The sequence below is a fragment of the Vanessa atalanta genome, chromosome 22, assembly GCF_905147765.1.
Source record: "Vanessa atalanta chromosome 22, ilVanAtal1.2, whole genome shotgun sequence".
NCBI lineage: Eukaryota > Metazoa > Arthropoda > Insecta > Lepidoptera > Nymphalidae > Vanessa > Vanessa atalanta.
This window is the reverse complement of record NC_061892.1, coordinates 1690536-1711467: the sequence shown is the minus strand read 5'-3', so window position 1 is coordinate 1711467 and position 20932 is coordinate 1690536. Positions and strand designations below refer to the sequence as shown.

Genomic DNA, 20932 nt, shown 5'->3' with positions numbered 1-20932 from the left:
ATACAAAAGTCTGTTACACTTTAATTAAAGAGAAGTAGATGGTAGAGCCTAAATTTCTAAATGGAATACGAATCGCTTACTGATGTGAGAGTTACAGATACCCCCTATTATTCCTGTTATTAATTAAACATTGTCTAACTTGAATGAGGAAAATAGGACATTACTAGTACCCTTGAAATCGATTTTAAGCAGATTGTGATTTACAAATTGAAAATAAAACCCACAGAAAATATATAATGAATAAATAATGTAACAGTATCACGATCGATTGGTTTGACTATAGTAGTTGTGCTTATACACACACACACACGCACACATGCTTAAAAATGATAGAAAATGATAAGTCGCCATCGGAAGCGCTCTTAAGCAATTAATAATAATTTTATTATTAATAATATATTACAAATAAATAACATTAAATTCCCGCTACTGTTCCTATATAAGTGTCCTGATGATTTTCTAGTGATGTATTCAACAAACACGAGATGTACTATTTGCACAAATTAGGGATAATCAATATAATCTTCGCTTTAGATTCACGTGTCACGGAGCCATTAGTTCGCATCTTAATCTTAAACATTATCATTCATAGTTATTTATTTTAGAAAGTGTATAATTTCGTATTTAATTATACATATAAATAAATGTTTTATAATTATTATTCATTCGCTCAGTTCCATATTATCATAATGATAGAAAAAAAATGAATTATAGTCCAGGTGACCCAGAAAACAAAACACGTGAATTTTAAATCAAGAACATATGCTAATATATATTTATGACTAGCTGAATCTGCGGATTTACCCGTGTGAAATTTACCCCCTTAGAGTTGGAGTTTCGTACAATCAATCTTAGCGGATGTCTACACGCTATTCGCGAATCCTACTTGCCCAATTTCAAGTTTGTAGGTGTTATTGTGTCTGAGATTTCGATCAAAGAAACAATGGATGGATTGTGTGAAAGACGATATGGCTGGACAGAATGCTACTTATGTGATGACGTTAGACAGAGAAGTATGGAAGAAGAATACATGCTGCTCCGACCCCGGTAGGAGGTTGATGATGATATTGTCTGAGATTTCGTGATAGATCAGTGAGTGGTATTTCGCTTTTATATCTACAGATATACGTTAATATTTATACAATGTCGTCTAGACCGATTTCAGCCACGCTAATCTCAAGGATGACCAGCCTACTACGCAGGACATAAAATAGTGCACAAACACAGATGCACTCTCAAATCCCTGACTCTCATAATCTGATGGCACGGCAAATCCGAAACGATTGGAAAGAGTTCAGGCGTAGGATCAACCGCTCTACGTGCTTTGCGAGGCACGGGAGTGTACACACTTTCAAACCCCAGACTCCAGTTTATTAGAAATTCTATTTATTTTTTTAGCATTAGCAGCCTGTAAATTTTCCCACTGCTGGGCTAACGGCCTCCTCTGCCTTTGAGGAGAAGGTTTGGAGCATATTCCACCACGCTGCTTGCAATGCGGGTTGGCGGAATACACATGTGGCAGAATTTCGTTGAAATTAGACACATGCAGGTTTCCTCACGATGTTTTCCTTCACCGCCGAGCACGAGATGAATTATAAACACAAATTAAGCACATGAAAATTCAGTGGTGCCTGCATGGGTTTGAACCCGAAATCATCGGTTAAGATGCACGCGTTCTAACCAGAAATTCTATAGAAAAAACCAATAACTTTTTATCGCGCCTACCTGGGGTTTATTTATATTATATTCAAATAGCGTAGAAATCATCCGTGATAGTAAAAGTTTTGACATCCTTCATCTACCGCAAACAACTTTCCTTAGAAATCTTGTAACATAAATAACACTTATCTAACGTAAAAACGTAATAATATGTAATACTTTGCACGCGATACTACTAACACAACTAAATTATATATATTTTAGTAATTACAACTTGTAAGAATTTAATTGTATTCTATTAACACTAATGTTATTTTATTAGTTGACGAGTAAGTTTCGTAGCGGTTGTTTACGGTAGAATCTACGTTCCGGACTGGTTTGATATAATCTGCTAAAATTATGATTCAAAAATGCCTGCAAAATATTATTTGAATGGAGTATATCATAGGAGATATGTTTAATGAGATATTCTATAGCAAGAACCATCTTCAAATATTAGCGTTTAGCGCTGAAGAAAAGCATCATAAGGATAACATGTTTCGGATGAAAATCTGCCATTTACACGTGTCAATACACCAGTGTGTTACACGTGTAAGTGGCAGATGGAATAAGTCCTAAGCCTTCTACTCAAGAGGAAAGCAGTTCTGAGGTAAAGATATTTAGAGACTATTATTTAACCTTTTTTAAACATTTTTTTTTTAATATTTTTTTTTTTCTTTTAATTGTCATCATGTAATTTGCATTTATTACTCGTGTTATAAGCCAAGTTATTGCAATCAGGAGTGATATTATGTATGACATGACTTGTAACTTTATTATACGTGGACAGGTCTGACCGTTAGTACATGTACACTTGCGGACAACTTTAAGTATAGACTACGCTCATATTAGTCAAAGAGTTTATTATAATAAACGAGCCATTATATATGGTTTTGACTTTTGTCCTATGATAAGTAAATGTGATTATTTATAGAATCTACGACTCTGATCAAATAAATTGTAAATAAAATATGAGACCATAAAAAATTACTTCCCTAATTTTTTCACCCCTAGTGGTAGTACTGTTTCTTCAAATTAATAAAAGAATATAACTAATGAGAATACAACTCCCTACAAAAAAAAAAAACAAGAATAATATTATTCAAATCGCTTTATAAAGTTTAGTTCTGAGGTAACTAAAATAAAAAATACAATAGAAGTAACAAAGTGGTTTCAATTTAATTTTCGATTTTTTTTTATTTAGTGTATTTGTAATCACCAGTTAATCTCACCAGTGTGTAAAATTTGAATGTTAGATACTGAGATAGAGAACTACTGCATGTGATTCTACCAACTTTCATTGTAGCGAGGAAGAGTAAATTTCAACTCTACTTATCCTCGAGAGGATTACTTGGTAGGTCTTGTTCTAGCTCTTGTGTGTGGCACCCATTCATCAGATATTCTACCGCCCAACAATAATACTCAGCATTGTTGTGTTCCAGTTTGTCTGGAGCAGACACAACGGACATAACATCTTACTTATCCATATTGGTTGCGTATTATTAGTCATCACATACCAACAGGAAGCCCATATGCCCCGTCTGACTATTTTATAAAAAAAGAGAACTGGTTTTTTGCAAAGCCACAGAAAGTTTACAGGCTAACAAATTTTGTCATTATAATACGAATTTATTTTCGTTTATTCATATCGTCCAGTTTAAATCTGTACGAGTTAATTATAACGCGTCTTATGCAGTAATTAAAAAGTTGTGTTAACGCGCGTTAATTTTACATACTTAAGTGCAAAAATTATACAATAACGGAAAAATATATAAGGCAATCTTGAGTATTTTATTGCGGCTATAATTATGCAATGTCTGCTTACTCTGTCGCGGACAGGTTTGACCGTTATGACGTGAACTTGACGTTCTGGGGTACAAGTGTACACGCGTAGTTCGAGTGTGGTATACAGTAATACGTAACAATGTTTCTTTTTTTCGTAGGAAAATAACAAATAATTTGAGCTGATACGTCGTCAATGTTCGTTTATCTTTATTATTTTTCGTCTTTATTATTGGTGGTAGAGTTTTGAGCAAGCTTATCTGGGTAAAGGTACCATTATTTATATTCTACTCATCATATATTCAAACATGAATACGTACCTGTATTGTACCGTGAAATTACATATTAGTATTGTTATGTTCTGGTTTAAAGATGTGCGTATAACATAACTAACCATTTACATTACCATTAGTTCTCAAGGTTGGTGGGGCATTGGTATAGCACTAGACGTTTAACGATATGACATTATTTTTTAGGCCAAAAATGTTTCCATATCCTGCATTTTTTTTTAGAGCTTATACTTTTCTCGTCTAGCAGTGTAAGGCTCATGCCTGCGGGTGAACGTCCTGCTGAGACCTAATTCATCGGCAATTGATTGAGAACCAGAACTTAATGATACCTTCCGTTAGACTCATAAAATTATCATATTATTCATTATCGAACGGCTAATGTATGCGTGAATCTTACAACGATCTGTTGAATAGTTTAATTTAATTTAATAAATTTAATTGTATTTTATATACATATTCTTTTGGACATTATTCAATTGGAATGGTGGAAAAGAGTAAATCGGTAGAATCTACTTTCCGAACCGTTGGTGGGTTTACATTTAATTCAATGTAACAAGAGGATTCAAAAGTGCTATAATGAACTTACTTATAAAGAATATATTAATTATGATTTTTTGATTTCGTATTTTATTTTCGAGCCAATACTTTTGAATAATAAATAAATATTGGACAACATCACATGCATTACTCTGATCCCAATGTAAGTAGCTAGAGCACTTGTGTTATGGAAAATCAGAAGTAACGACGGTACCACAAACACCCAGACCCAAGGCAACATAGAATTGTAATGAACTTTTTTTACATCGACTCGGAGTGGCTTATCCATGAAAACCGGTGTACGCACTAGTCGACCACGTAGGTCGTCAAAATTGTTTATTACTAATCGGCAATGAGATAAAACTTCTGATTAATTTAATCTAATAAATGAAGACGATACATAAAGAGTGGATGAAGGTGCAATTTTGTAAAAATATAATTTTATATCATATCACCTTCATTTATGACACAAAATTAAGTTTTTGCAAAATCTTCGCCTCATATCTTCAAATGTTATTAATGTATAAATAACATACATATATCCTCAATGGAAAACTTTATTAAGTAATTTATATGAGTTCAGACATCTACTTTAATTGATGTTCATAATATACCCAGGATGAAATTAGGTTAGGGTCTCCTTTTAAGAAGTTTAGGGCACTTTGTTTACCTGTAATATCATGAGGAAATCCCGATAAATGAGAGCTGTTTTACCGAGAAAGGGCCGCCTCCTATGCATCCTTCTTGAAATTTATGCATGTGTTTATTCTTCGTGTGAAAAATCTGCTTGCGTTAAGCATAATCAACAGCGTGGTGGAATTCGATCAAAAAATTAACCTCGAATAAAAAAAATATGTGCATGTCTTATAGTGCATGTCAATCGTTCATAACTTGTACCACACAATAATAAGCTTCACATTGATTGAAATGAGCAGCTAATCTAATGTTAATTGAGTTTGAGTTTAAGGAATCGAGCCATTAACAAGAAACGGCAGCCAGGAACTAAGCGCAAGAGCAGACGTTTAAGGTGTGGATATGGTACAGGCGATTAGCGAAAGCGATTTTCTACAATAAAGTCGTTTTATTAAATATGCTTTAAAAAAAATTCAAGTGTCTTTAATTCTTATTCAATTTATACGTAAAGTTATTAAAAAAAATATTTATTTAAATTAGTTTTTGTAACTTTTAGTATTGAAAATTTAACACTCGAAAGACTGAATCTAATAGTTGGATCGTAAAAATATTATTTAATACAGTAAAGAATTGGCATTGGTTTACAGATTAATTTAACAGATTTTAACTACTATCATTTAAACTTTTATTTTTATTTGATTCTTAATCTACCAAAATTTATCGTAATCTCGTGGACAGTACAAATGAAGAAATCAATACTCTCGATCCTGTTAATTAATTTATTTAAGAGATTGACAAGAAAATAACGTGCCAAGAATTTATAAGAGATTCAATAAATAGGAATATTTTAAAATAAATCGCTGATACTATGTTAACTAATTTACCTTCATCCGCTCCGCTTATAAACTGCTACGGGCTTAATAAAGTCCCTTTTACATACAGTATTTAAGTCTTTGTAAGCGTAGATGAGAAATAAATTGTAAAACATTAATTGAGTTAAATGATGACTTCTAACGTAAAATAATCTATCTATCTTTTAATTCAATTGTAGTACCTAACTCACAGGATGATGTACTGAGGAATGTTGACTAATTTTTCGGATAGAGTATCAATGAGGTAATCTCCGAGTATTTTTACCACCATTCAATACGATCGGAGTTGTACATAAAAAAATTTTTCCTTCATTTGGCAAACCTTTTGTTAAATGCCCTATTGAGTCAGTTTTTACAAAATGTTCAGATATATTAATAGTTAATGGAATACATAATTATAAGTTAAACGAAATCAATGAAGCGGAGAGTTTCACACGGGCACACTCTGAGCGTCTTCGTGCTGGTGCTAACCCGTGGACGGTCGAGAAAGCGTGCGATTCTGCGATACTCTACATTAATAATGCGAGCTCCTTTTTGTATCCGCTTTGTTGCTAGTTTCAGTTTGAAGGTTGAGTGAGTCAGTCTAACTACAGATCCCGAGACTCAGAACTAAGATGTTATGTCTTGTACTTGTGTAACACAAAAATACTAAGTATTTGTGTTTGGGCTTCTAAACAGACGGGTTTGCACAAAGCCCTAGCACCAAGTAAATTACCCGTAAAGTAATTAGTAATTAACACAACACAATCGTTCCATTCCATAGTCCATTTGACGATACGACTAACAAACTATAATTAAAAAATATGAGTGTCGTGGAATAAATTTCCTTGTCTTCAAAATGATTGAAGGCGTTAGCCCACCAGTGGGATTTTTCCATGCTGATATATTTTTAGAATTGTATTAAAACAACCACCTAGTCGCTATGACTATTAATGTACCACGCTAATGATTTTAAAATCTTTAAGCTATGGTATAGCCGTGAGGTTTAAAGAGTCTAGCATTTAACCTAGCTCTATCCCTGTTTCTAGGCCAGGTCCAGTAATAAACGTGAATTGTAAACCATCCGATACTTTTGACCCGCGTTTGTGGTTCTCATAGTTGTTTGACCTTTGGGTAGGCTAATGACGACTAGTATTCGCACGCGACGTTGACACGACTGGACGCTTCAGGTTTTGTCGCTTATAATGTTAATAATAATTATTATGTCGATAAATTCATTGTTGTATCTTTATTATTATAGATAAATATATATTTTTTCGCTATTATTCAAGTTAATTTCATAATGACTATACATTTTTTTATATATTTAAGCGTTTAAAAGATAATTTTTTGAATGATCAGAAAAAGAGAAGAAAATATGTTTAATAATGATATTTTTAACAGGTTATAGTTACTACGGCAATAAATCATTTATACATTTAATAAAACATAATTTTCCAAATTTATTGCAAAGTTGGATAGGTTCTGTAATATACGTTTCCACTATCGACCTTTAGTAACGAGCAAGGTAAGTCGTACACTCTAGTCGCCGAAGAATAAAATATTATTTGAAGTGTTCTCGCGTGACTGGCATAACATTTTTAATGATATTGATGATTCTTTAAAATAATAAAACATATATGATAAAAAAGCATGGAGTTAATGCTTGTTGACTTCCAGGCAGGATATATAACATACATATATAATTGTATTTAACTAACATGACTGTATTTTTACATGTTGAAAAAGAGACTCAGTAGGAGTTTCTTGCCGGTTCTTCTCGGTAGAATCTACATTCCGAACCGGTGGTAGCTTTACTCAATATAGTTTGTTAAATGACGATTCAAAAGCACTCGTAAAAGCCTACTTGAATAAAGTATATTTTGATATTTAATACATTTGTAAATTTACCTTACAAACAGGCCGCCTGGTGAAGTTTTTCATATAAATGAAGATGGAATTATTGAGTAATCTGTAACAAAATAATATGAGTTACTTTAAAATAAAATTACGTGGCATATTGAACATATGTTATTTATTCGTGGTTATTAAATACGTGTTTTTAGACTTGCAACTTGACTTGGGACTTGGAATAGACTTGGATCGCTTGATAGTAAGTGGTCACCACCGCTAATAGACGATGGAGAATATACTACATATAACTTTATATATACTATATACTACATAAGAAATATTACCCATTCCATCACCACAATGTCCTCATATCCATCACAATGCACCACCAATGTCCCTCATGCCTCTAGTTACATTGGTTCACTGACCCTTAAAATGGAAGACCATAATACTAAGTAATGCTGTTTGATGGTAAAATAGGTGGTATAATACTGATCCTAGACCCGTTGTTGGCCTTGAAAATATATTTGTATTGAGTGTTTTATCCACCTTAGATATTATTTAAGGCAAGTGAAATCTGAAGCTGAAATCAACCACAATAAAATCAACCAAAACATATGAAAGATAACTTTGCTTATGACATTGCAGACAAAGTTAGTTAAGTCAGGATAAAAACTTACCCCTTTGCCTTGCGAAATTAAAAAAAAAATCTAAAGTATCGGCGTAATACCGTAAATGTCATGTTATTTGAAAAAAAATAAAATAAAGAATCAGACCGGATTATAAGTTGCACAAACAAATAACTTCACTAACTATTTTACATGTATACCGCCCGTGGCGATACATAATATGAGTTAAGGTTTTATTTAAAAAAAAAAATCTGAACACATCACTATAAACTATTTAATATACGGCTATTATAGTCTGTGAAATTATTATTTAAAGGAGGTGAGGATTCATGCTGTGGAAATAAAATTCAAGGGTTGCGATTTCGTAATTTATAAGTTTTTTTATTTATTCATTTCATTGTTAATTTTGTTTTGTATTTGGTTGATATTTGATTTATTGTACATATTGCATTTCGTGTTATTATACAATCAATCTGGCGATTACAATACATTAGCAGCCTGTAAATTTCCCACGGCTGGGCTAAGGCATCCTCTCCCTTTGAGGAGAAGGTTTGCAGCATTTTCCACCACTCCAATGCTGATTGGTGGCAGAATTTCGTTGAAATTATACACATGCAGGTTTCCTCACGATGTTTTCCTTTATTCTGAATTATAAACACAAATTAAGTACATGAAAATTCAGTAGTGCTTGCCTGGGTTCGGACCCGCAATCATCGGTTAAGATGCACGCGTTCTAACCACTGGGCAATCTGGCGATTATTTTAATTAATCAAAGTTATTTAATTATATAAAATGTATGCGGATATCCAGCAATTAATATCATCCGTATAAACGCTAATGATGAGGATTATATGGATATGTTTTTACTCTTGACTAGTGATTTATTTAATAAGGATATTTTAGTTTTTATATAACATTCCGATTACATTTTGCACGAAGTTCTTTTGTTATGATTTTCATTTATTTTTATTTAGATTCAAACAGGTCATAACCGAACTGTGATTTTTTATTGTTCTTTTTTTAAATGAAATAGGTAGGTGGACGAACAAATGGGCCACTTGATGGTATGTGGTCACTACTGGCTTTAGAAATTGGTCACACCAGTGCCCCACCATCCTTGAAGTTAATATGATATGCCCCTTATGCCTGCAGGTACACCGGCTCATTTAAACTCAAACCGGAACATAATGATATTGATGTTCGCCGGTAGAATATCTAATAAGTGGGTGGTTACTACCCAGACGTGCTTGCACAGAGCCAAACCAAGTAAACTACTAATAAATATACAACCAAACAAAAAAAAGAGGTTCTCAATTCAAGGAAATAGTAAGGTATTTTAGGCAATATTTATTGGTCGCGTTTGCGGTTCTAATTATTGTTATAAAGAGGATATTTTGGTTCCAAAAACATCAAACTCTTATTATGCAAAGGATATACGCACAATGTCACAACATATGTGTGAAAAAATCTTAACAAATACATCGAATTTGAAAAACATTAAATTTGAAATTGTTAAAATGAATGCTTGTATAAAACATGTTTAATTTTTTTAAAACGACATTCGATTATGAATTTGATTTTATTAAACATGCTCGAGATGACCCAGTGGCTAGAACGCGTGCATCTTAACCGATGATTTCGGGTTCAAACCCAGGCAGGCACCACTGAAATTTCATGTGCTTAATTTGTGTTTATAATTCATCTCATGCTCTCGAAACCTGCATGTGTCTAATTTCAACGAAATTTTGCCACATGTGTATTCCGCCAACCCGCATTAGAGCAGCGTGGTGGAATATGCTCCAAACCTTCTCCTCAAAGGGAGAGGAGGCCTTTATCCCAGCAGTGGGACATTTACGGGCTGCTAATGCTAAAAAAAAAACATGCTCGAAAATCAAGGCAAGAACAATATTCAAACAACCTGAGTGTACACTTAGTGTTTTTGTCCTTTTTTGTGTAATATTTAAATTACTGAGACCAACTTTATTTACACGTTTCAGACTAGAATACAAGTTGCATAAACAAATTACTTGCCATTTTACATACATTACCGCCCGCCCGTGGCGATATACTTATATAATGAGCTATAATATTATTTAAAATAACATACCGTACTATACAATATACCTTATATGATTACTCGTACAATTCAAAACGCTTATAAACTCTGGAACTACTTACTTGGATTGTCAGATATTATAAACATTTAAATTTCGTTTTTGTATAAAAAGCTAGCAGTAGATTGAGTAGAATTACGTATCACGTAGGGTTACAGGTTCAAATCCGGATAAACTAATCTTATTTAACAAGCGTCATTTTTTTTAAACTTTATAAATGTGTACAGTTTTCTATGAGTATATTGTGTTTATTTGATTTAATTACATAACATTATTTAAGATTTTGTGTTTTATAAATAAATATGAATTATTGGTGTGTGATTCACTTTACTTATTTCACTTACTAATTTTCGGATAAATATCTTCCGTCACCGTGTGAATTACTCTCATTAAATGTACAATATTTTCGATAATATACATGTAGTTTCGTTGAGGCATTAATGTCACATATAAACTAGCAAGGGTAGAGCTTTTTACACGTCCGTATGATTAGGTAGTACCTATTCATCAATTATATTCAACCATCGAACAGCAGTACTTTGTATTATATTCCGATTTGTATGGTGAGTGAGCCAGTTTTATTACAGGCAAATAACACACCTAAGCTCCATTTTTTTTTATGGTATACGTTGGCGGACGAGCATATAGGCCACTTGATGGTAATTGGTCATCAACGCCCATAGACAATGGCACTGTAAGAAATATTAACTATTCCTTACATCACCAATGCGCCACCAATCTTGGAAACAAAGTTATGTTACCTTGGAAAAGAAGTTATGTCCCTTGTGCCTGTAGTTACACTGGCTCACTCACCCTTTTAATTTCGCTACTATGAATAAGAAAGGACGCACCAAATTATATTGGATAAAGTAAAACAAATTACATTGGAAACAACGAAAGAAAATAACGAAAACACTAATCATATCCAGTCGAGTTGGGACTCAAAGTATATCGTTATATGTAAAAATGGGTTTTTACATACGTCTGCTTAACATAAATTAGTTCGAGAGCTGTATTATACAGAAGCTTACGACTGTATACTAGTAATCAGGAACGTACGGTTAACGTAGTACAGAAGTAAAGGTAATAATGTAAAGCCAATGACGCTGCGGGCCACATCTATGCAAATATATTACAACCGGTATCATGAGGAATACAAAATTGCTACTAAAATACATGGATGAACGAACGGGTTGCAATAAACCCTTATAAATAACAAGCTTAGTATGTAATATTATTTAAATTATTGTTTACGGAGTTCTTATGTATTAAATACATTCGGTTATTGACGCTTATAAGAAAGGTTTAGAGTTGAAATCTAGGTTCGGACATATGTGTTACAGTCAAAGTAATAAATCCGGATATTACATATATTATCTAGCCATTATTCAAAATGTCTACTCAATTTGCCTTAAACATAACTAAATATACGTGTAGCAATATTACACTGTTATTTGAAAAGTAACAATTATAATGTTCATTTTAAGAATTAAAATAACATTGTCATAGATAATAATTACACGTTAAAAAAATAAAATTAAATTAGACCGTATTTATTATTTTGGCTAACTCTGACCAGCTTTTGTCAATAATATTCGGCTAAAGTGTTTAATTTATCACATTGTCTAGTCAATTTTGCTATTACATATATATAATGAGCAGTCATTGTGTATGATAGCTATATATTCACTATATATATATATATATATATATATATGTGTGTTGTTGGCGAGTACAACTAGTATAGTTATACAAGGAACCTAACATCATAGTTCCCAGGGTTGGTATACACAGGCGAGGTAAGGAATGGTTAATATTTTATTATATTTATTATAGCGCCAATTGCTTTGGCCGTAAGCACTAACCATCACTTGGTCCATTTGCCCACCCAATTATATATATCGTGACTAAATACTAAAGCTGTTGGTCCTGCGTTAAATTATTTCCGTTATTTCAAATTGCTGTTACATCGGAATATGAGAATGGTGGAACAGTTTGTGCAAACGTTTGCGTATAGTATGTCCCGTGTTGGTGTGTTGGTTTGCCTTCAGATTGGCGGTTTTGACCAAACTCATTTATTGGAGATCTTTTTTACCGTATTATTGACAGCAGTTCAGAATAGTAACGTGTTTTTTTTCCTTTATTTTTTGAATCGTATGAGTTACTCAAGCCCCTCTTAAAGGCCGAAAATCATCAACCCTTTGTGTTGCTGATTTCCAGGCCGGAAGTTGGTCAGTGTAAAATTTCAAATCTTATTGTTTTCTATTGTTAGTTATTGGCACTTGAAAAACCTTAAGATATTCTTCTGTGTCTTTTGCGTCTAAACAATTATTATATACATTTTCTCACGATTTTACCGTTTCAAGTTTGTTTACAAAAAAAGGAAACGAGCGTGTACTTGTTTCATCAAGTTAAAGTCATCATTTTATAGAAATCTAACGTTAGATGATTGGCAGGAAATTACTAAAGTTAATTTAAGGTTATACAGGATGTTACAAGATATCTATTTTCAATACGCTACATAAATCACGTAATTATAACACTTCTTGCGAATATAATAACGGTGATATTTCATTGAACTGTGTTGGTTATCATTTACTTTCAATAAGTGTACATAAGAAAGAATTTAATCATCATCCATGTAGACGTAAGCCCAGTGGATAGAATCTGAATATTAACCAAAGTAACTGGTTCAAATCCGGAAAATACAACTCATTTTGTATGTGCTTAATTTGTGCTTATGATTAGGGTGTTTGGTGGTGAATACATTAAAAGTAATTTAGAGTTTGGTCGGATGCAGTTTGGATACATGTCCATCAATCCGTATTGTAACAGTATGACGACTAATTTACTAATCACTTAAGACGAGATGTTTTTGCTCAGCAGTGGTAAATTTTATAGGTTGTTAATAAAACAAATAGATGCTTCAAAATAAGACCCAAATAGCTAATAGGAATTATCTGCCTAGCTATCTTTATTAATATTAATAAAATCAAGTAGACTCATAAAAGCACTTTTGAATAGTGTTGTATTAAATGTAAAGTTATTATCGGTTCTGAAAGTCGATCCAACCGAGAAGAACCGGCACAAAACTCAGTAGTTACTCTTTTCTACCACAGAGTTTTTATTTTGGAAACGTACACCATATTATACACAAAAATTTCATACCAAAATAAGTCTAAATAAGCCAATAAAGTTTCCACTATTGTATTAAAACATTGATTGAATCTAACAAGAAACGATTAATAGATAATCAAAGTATATAAAATTAAATTTATATATATATCCTTCATAGAAATTAACAAATGTTTTTTTACAAGTAAAAACATCAAGTTAAGGAACAAGGACAAGAGTATCTTTATCATTAGATCTGGTAATAAGACCAATAACTTTAAAATTGCAATTTCTATTGAGACAATGATAGTCAGGCTATTATGTGCTCTGTTGCATTGATATAAGGTGTAGTATAGCTTGAAATTGTTTGTATTGTATAGTGCACAATGGGGCAAAGTCAAGAGCTGACCTTTCCCCCACATATCGGTCAGTATCTCATTAACGGGACGGTCAGAGTCTCTAGTGGAGTCAAAGTCATAGGAGAAAAGCGTTTTTTCGATGAAATCAAAGTCAAAGTCAAGTCAAGTTTAGTTATTTGAAACAGCCTGGAGGCGATCATTTCATTCCCAAAGTGTGCAGTCAACTAAAAAGTCATTAGTGTTTTAAATACAATTGAATTTTAAATAAATAATATTATTCCTCGGACTTTCCATATGAAAATTTGTATATTATTTTTATTATAGCGAATAAAAAGCAGAAAGGTAAATGCTTGCTTCTTAACATAAACAATGGAATTGAAAAAAAAATTGTCATAGAAAAACTGGTTATTCGTTTCTTTCTAAGTGCTTTTAACTTGGGCCGTAGACAGCAGAGGTCAAGGGCCTTATCACTGCAAATGTATTTATATGTCTTGTTAAAAGTTACGAAACAAAATAAGTAGCTGTCACTCGGGCGATGTTGATACGAATCAATTCAGTTGGAGCATATTTTTTGTGTTCCATATACTAAATATATGACCTTTAAATAAGATAGGATTATATGCCTATATGTATATTATTAATATGTAGAATTTCATAGAGGATTAGTTTTCATACTTTCATGTTTGTAAATTACTTTACAATTTTCGCGTGGTAATTGCATAGTCAGAGGTAAATGATCCCATCATCTGTTTGCATGTATGTTTCCACTTAAAGTCTGAACAGCCCAACTGCTTTTGACTGATTTTGAAAAATAAGCTAAACATCATAGGCCATATGACATCATCATAAATTTAATATGACGCGCGTTACCTGTCGTATTAACGCTGTTTCGTCTTAATACTCTTGGACTAACATAAAAGATCTCGTTGAAGTCTTTTGTATGGAATATTTTCAAATCAATACTTTTTAACATTTGCATTTTTATATGAATTTATTATAGAAAAATATACTTAAGTAATACATTAATTAGCTCAGAAGGTTATTTTTATTTCATATAGGCAGTATTATTAACGCTAGGCTAAGCTAGCTAGTCATATCTAATGATCTTTAATACTAAATAAATAGACAAGTAGAAAATATCATACTCTTTGTTCTATAAGTGAAAAGATTTATTTATTTATATTTTAACATATATCAGACTTAGCTATATCTGACATTAGTTAGTGATTACGGGAAACATGAACTCAATTAAATTTTACGAAAAAATATACATTAGAGAATAAAGTGTATACAATTTTCTATTACTATAAGTATTTGAAACGGGATATTTATCATATGATAGTATAGTCTCGTTCACGAGACGAAGAGTCTCGAGAACAAGACATTCGTAGATAATGTCAAAATATCGAGCTCCACCAAATAAAAATAAAAAAACATGGTAAATATCCCGTTTCAAATCATTTAGTAAGAAAAATAATCATATTCATCAAAAATAATCAGCCGGTGATCTTCTAGTTTACCTTACTCATAAATGGGCGGAAGCAGTTGAGAGCAAGGGGGAGGCATTAGCAGCCAGTCTGGACATAGCGAAGGCCTTCGATCGCGTATGGCACAAAGCGCTTCTTTCGAAGCTTCCTTCCTATGGGCTTCCCGGGAAATTATGCAGTTGGATTACCAGCTTTTTGGCAGATCGGAGCATCAAGGTCGTTGTCGACGGTGCATGCTCCGACCAAAAATTCGTCAACGCTGGTGTTCCACAAGGCTGCGTTCTGTCACCCACTCTGTTTCTTCTGCATATCAATGACTTGTTGCAAATCAGGAACATTCACTGCTATGCAGACGACAGTACCGTTGACACCTCATACACCGGCCGTGCTAATATTTCTCGGGAAAACGTCGAAGAAAACCGGAACAAACTTGTGTCTGAATTCGAGTCTTCGTTAAACGAAGTCTCGAACTGGGGCTGGCTAAACCTAATCCATTTCAACCCCAAAAAGACGCAAGTTTGCGCGTTAACCGCTAAAAAAACACCATTCGTCGTATCTCCACGATTCGAGAACATTCCGTTAGCCGCCACAGCTAGTATCGGAATACTTGGCGTTGATGTTTCGAGCCTCGTTCAGTTCCGCGGTCAACTGGAAGGCAAAGCCAAATTGGCATCAAAAAAGCTTGGTGTGCTCAGCAAGGCAAGACAGTATTTCACGTCGGCCCATCGCCTAAGACTATACAAGGCGCAAATTCGGCCTCACATGGAGTACTGCTCTCACCTCTGGGCGGGTGCACCCCAGTACCAGCTCCTTCCATTTGACCGTATCCAACGTAGAGCAGCTCGAATTATCGACGATCAAGCCCTTTCTGATCTGCTCGATCCTTTGGCGTTGCGTAGAGATGTTGGATCACTCTGCATCTTCTACCGAATTTTCCACGGGGAGTGTTCCGAGGAATTGTTTGGATTAATCCCGGCAGCTGAATTCCATCTTCGGACATCTCGACAAAATTCTAAATTTCACCCACACCACTTAGATGTCCGTAAATCCACAACAGCGCGATTTTTAAGGCATTTTCTGCCTCGCACAACCACTCTGTGGAACCAGCTTTCGCCGGCGGTTTTTCCGAACCGATACGACTTGGGAACCTTCAAGAAAAGAGCGTACTTATTTCTTAAAGGCCGGCAACGCACCTGTAACCCCCCTGGTGTTAAAAAAATATTAATTCAAAATCAATTTTCTATTGCCGATTTGGGAAAAAATTATGTACGACCTTTTGTTCCACAGCTGCTATGCAAGCCGACCTCGATTGCTAGTCATCTCTATACATAGATATTGTCATTTTACTAGTAAAGTTTTAGGTTCAATTTTAATACATAAAACATGCGCGCTTAAGAGATATTTGGAAGGTTTTTGGCGAAGAGGCTTCTTTAGAAGGATTTCGTTTGATCTAGAATTGCTTTCCAGTAATTAATTAAACAAATACGGAAATATAAAGAGATTTTAGTAGCAGGACAGAATTTGGAGGTCGGCTCTGCTGGTAAGTTGGTACTAGGTCTGATTTATTTATAGTCAGGATACATTAAAAGAAAGAATTTCTAGTCCCTGTCTATCTTAGTTAAATTAGAATAACATGATTACATATATTTTTGATATCCAGTTATCAGTTTAGCTTGTGAGTTTTTCTAGTTAGTTAGAATTCATATAACGATGTTTATGTGTAATAACCGTGTTATTTTAGAGCGTCAGAGTTCATAAGTTCAATGGCATGCAAATAATAATTAATGCTGATAATTCAGTTTGATAAAATAACAATGTGAAAAATTTATATTACATAATGCAAAACGTATAGTAATGTAGGTATAAATTAAAAAATAAAATCAAAAATAAAATCATGAGTTTAGAGCGGTCGACTTGACCTTGACATCGGTCAGAAAGATAGCTATGAAGAGGGATGCTTATTTGACATAATACTTTATATACCTAAAGTCCTGGTACAGGCTCTATGGTTATACACATTGCATTTTTGACATCGTTTTAAAATTACACAATACATCTTTTAATCAATCAATCATTGCTGAAAGACATCACCGTTTGACCTTTGACCCCGCATTCTAAGAGTTTCAAGCCCCGTCCTTAACTTCAGTTCGACCTCAGAATTTTGTTTTAATCATTGACACACTTAAACATACTAAATTTTGAGTCTGTCGTGTAAAATTAAATATTAAAAACGTTGACAAGTTGTTTATGGATGTTTTGTTTATTATTTAAATGAAAATTAATACACTTGTTGGTAGGGCTTTGTGAAACCTTGTCTTTAGGTACAATACACTCATCAGATATTCTAAAACCTATTAGAAATACTTCGTATTGTTCTGTTCCGGTTTGAAGGGGACAAACGTCTTAACCCAAGGTTGGTGGTTAATATTACTCACAGCGCCAATGTCTGTGGTGGTGGTGACTACAAGAGTTGGCCCATTTGCCCATCCTTTTATTAAAAAAATAAGTCTTTAATTAAAAGTGAAATAAAAATATAATATTAAATACAGTGCAAACAAATATAGCCCTTATTTATATGGCTGTAAGATGATAAATTTACTAATACAGTTTTGTATTATTTGACCCTTGGCCCAATGTAGATGTGTTGTAACACAAAATCCGCTAAGTGACGCAAGTGACAATTGACAGTTTTGTAATAGACGTATTGCAAAGCTAGTTAGTTTCAAGCGCTATCGGTTTAGGAATAACAAAATAATTGTAATATTTTATATTAATAAGTAAAAAATTATATCGGAAAGTTTATCTGAAAGTAATTGTCCAAAAATTTTAATTTTCTGAAAGAAATGGGCCAACTAATATCGCTAGGCTAATCTTTGGAAGTAAGATGTCCCTTGTGCCTGTTACACTGGATAGCTCACCTATGAAACCAGAACATAACAATACTAAGTATTGCTTGGCGGTAGAATATATGTAACAAGACGAGTGGGTGACACCTTTTTTTTTTCTTTTCTCGCTGGATAAACACATTATGCTTTTCCCCCAGTAGAGTGAAGATGTGGGACTCGCCAGTGCTCAGGGCTGCCCTAAGTACACTAAAAAACCAGCGGTACCCTCTCCGTCTTTTCAGCGGGCGCCACAGGATCGCTTTCGCATGCTACTGTGACGAGTGGATGACCTACCCGGACGGGTTTGCACAAAAACTATCAAGTGTAAGTTTACTACTTTAGTCTTGGGAACTTTTTCCCGAATTCCAGTGCCATTTTTTCCCAGATTTTCTAAAAAATATCAAATGTCTTTGACCGAGAGATCTCGAGAGTCTAATAAGTTTCGATTGACGCTAGTGTTGTGACCGCGTTATAGTAAAACATTTGTTTGAGCAATTTTCAGCTATGATGAGGTCGTGAGTTAAACAGTTGAGAAATTCGGAAATATTTTTCCATTGTGATCTAAGAACATTGTTTACGAAACAATATATCGTGGTTAGCAATAAAATCACTCGCAGTACATCATTTGTTTATATTTGTTATATGATTTTCATGACTTATTGTGTGTTTGTGTTACACTGGTCAATTAAATTTAAAGCTACCACCGGCTCAGAAAGTACTTTCTACCGAGAAGAGAAGAAACTTAGTAGTTACTTTTTCGACCATTTTACTAACATAGTATATCAGTAAGCAATAATATTTATTTTTATATATCCTGCCTAGAAGTCAATAAATTCTAGTCAATCAACTAAATTATTTAAGAGTGCTTTTATGAATCTACTTGAATCGCTTTTGACTTTGATATCATCGGGACATCAATGGGTTATTCTCTTCGTTGCTTTACTTTAAACATATTTGACGAACATGCATAGAGTTATATGTTATTTATTGCGGGCTATTCGAAGTCGGATTAAATTCGAATTGTTCAACTAATATTAATATCATTCCAAGACTTTCGTCTTAAGCTGTGTTATTTTATTCAATATTTCTCCGTTAAAAATATATTGTACGAAGTCATTGAACACGTTATTGCGAGTTACAATGCGAAGGTATTGCACCTCTCGTGATATTGAGGGCCCTCTTGTAACGAGAGGGACAAGCTCCAGAGGACGATGATCCAATCTGTGGTATATTTTTAAACTGATTTTAAGAAATAAGATTATTTAAGTCGTTAAATATTTTTCCTTTTAAAAGCTATTAATGAGAGGCTGTCTCTACATTCAAACCAGTCGCATTAAATAATTAAATTTAAAAAGTATAATGTAAAATCTAATCTTTTTATACTGTGCTTATGGTGAAAACACACAGTGTGAAATTTTTATGTATGATTTTTATCTATATTGTTTTTTTTTTATAAAATTTTAACGGTCACCATTGTCCATTGACATCGGTACTGTAAGAAATGTTAAGCATCCATTACATCGCCAATACGCCTAAGAATCTCACTAGCTAACTCACTCTTCGAGTCGGAACACAACAATACTAAGCATTGTTGTTTGACGGTTGAATATATCTGTTGTTATCTATGTTGAATACATATTTATAAATCGGAGCGTGGTTACTTTAGTTGTTAATTTGGATAATTAATGAATCGAGTAGTTGGCAATAATGTTTGATGGCTGATTTACTTATAAGAGCGGGTCACCCCGAATGGAGTTGTAAGCGTCATGGCAACGCGAGTCGTTATGTTTTGACAAGCTTCTCGAATGCGATGGTTGCTTGCAAACCCATTTGCTCTTAATCGAAATGAATTATTGTAATCCTTTGATATTATTGTGGTGTACGATTGTTGAATCAATGAATACAGTGATTAGACGATATTAAATACGTTTTATTTTGTGAATATCTCCATTGCACGCCCACATAGTCTTACAAATGTCGGATCAATCCCCGAACCCAACTGTTCGGCATCCTGCTTCTCCGACATCAGAAGTGGGATCAGAACACATATCAGACTACGTAGGCTCACTCAGCAGGCTACCAATGCCACAGATCAAGCAAACAAGAAATACAATGGACGTCTCGAAGAAAACATCCCCGCTGACGTGTTTTTCCTGCGGCGAGCGAAGCCACATATCGACGCGTTGTGCGAAGAAGGAAAAACAAAACAAGCGAGTCGGTTGTGGAACGTCGAGTGGATGTCTGCACGATGAAGCCAACTGTAGGCTTATTCTTTATTGATAACGGTGGGCAGTTTTCATTTTGTTTTGATTTCGGTGTTAACAAATTACTTGGTAAGAGAAAGCATAGCATAGTGACCCTACTAGAGATTAACTTGGTGATAAAATTGGCCTTGGTGGCAAATGATGGCCTTGGTGGCAAGTGATTGACTTGGTGACAAAATTGGCCTTGGTGGCAAATGACAGCCTTGGTGGCAAATGACAGCCTTGGTGGCAAATGACAGCCTTGGTGGCAAGAGATTGACTTAGTGGCGTAAATAGACCTTGGTGGTCTTGCTGGTCGCTTACCTTGTAAAGTTATGCTGCTAGAGAATATTATGCTATTGAGATAGCATGGACGGTTATAATATTCATCGTGTGGTGGTCAGAATGGCCAAGCGTGTTATGATGTGTACATTTGTTGTTTCATTGTTTACAGAC

At 33.9% G+C, this 20932-nt stretch overlaps 1 protein-coding gene across 1 annotated transcript in view; it reads right to left on the bottom strand.

The window, feature by feature from the left end:
- The window catches only part of LOC125072751, a 132575-nt gene that overhangs the window by 20736 nt on the left and 90907 nt on the right, over window positions 1–20932 (bottom strand). The window contains exon 4 of the mRNA XM_047683435.1: window positions 7703–7763. The gene's annotated coding sequence lies outside the window, so the exon portion shown is untranslated. The remainder of the gene's footprint in view (window positions 1–7702; window positions 7764–20932) is intronic.